The sequence below is a fragment of the Dendroctonus ponderosae genome, unplaced genomic scaffold (genome assembly GCF_020466585.1).
Source record: "Dendroctonus ponderosae isolate FM_Combo_2020 unplaced genomic scaffold, Dpon_F_20191213v2 Dpon_F_20191213_6, whole genome shotgun sequence".
Lineage (NCBI taxonomy): Eukaryota > Metazoa > Arthropoda > Insecta > Coleoptera > Curculionidae > Dendroctonus > Dendroctonus ponderosae.
In genome coordinates this window covers 10689642-10690198 of record NW_026018814.1, presented here as the reverse complement: position 1 = coordinate 10690198, position 557 = coordinate 10689642, and positions in this window count along the sequence as shown.

Sequence of the window (557 nt, the reverse complement as noted above, 5' to 3'; positions counted from 1 at the left end):
CTAAGAAAAAATAACGAAAATGTTAATAAACAACTATCCAAGGTCATTTTTCGAACCAATCATAAAGCAAAGGATAAATAAAATATACAATTCAACTAAATGGAAAAACATAAATAAAAGAAGGGAAGGTGATATCAAGTATATATCATTACCATATATTCCGGAAATTAACACAAAAATTAAAAACATATTCAAACCACATAATATCAACATAGCAGAAAAAACTAAAAGCACCTTAGCAAATGAATGTTTCACAAAATTTAAACCTAGGATTGACAAGTTAGACACGCCCAATGTAATAATACAAAATAAACTGTTTGAATTGTGATAACACATACATAGGTCAAACAGGACAATATCTAAGGAAAAGAATATACGAACATAAGAATAGCCTAAGAAAAAATAACGAAAATGGTACAGAATTAGCACAGCATGCACAACAGAAGTTGCATAATTTTTAAAAATTAATTTTAGAATGTTTTAAAGTATTGCAATTGTGATGTATTTTAATGTGTGATATGATGAGGCTGTTGACGAACTGTGGTTGTTTTTTAAAT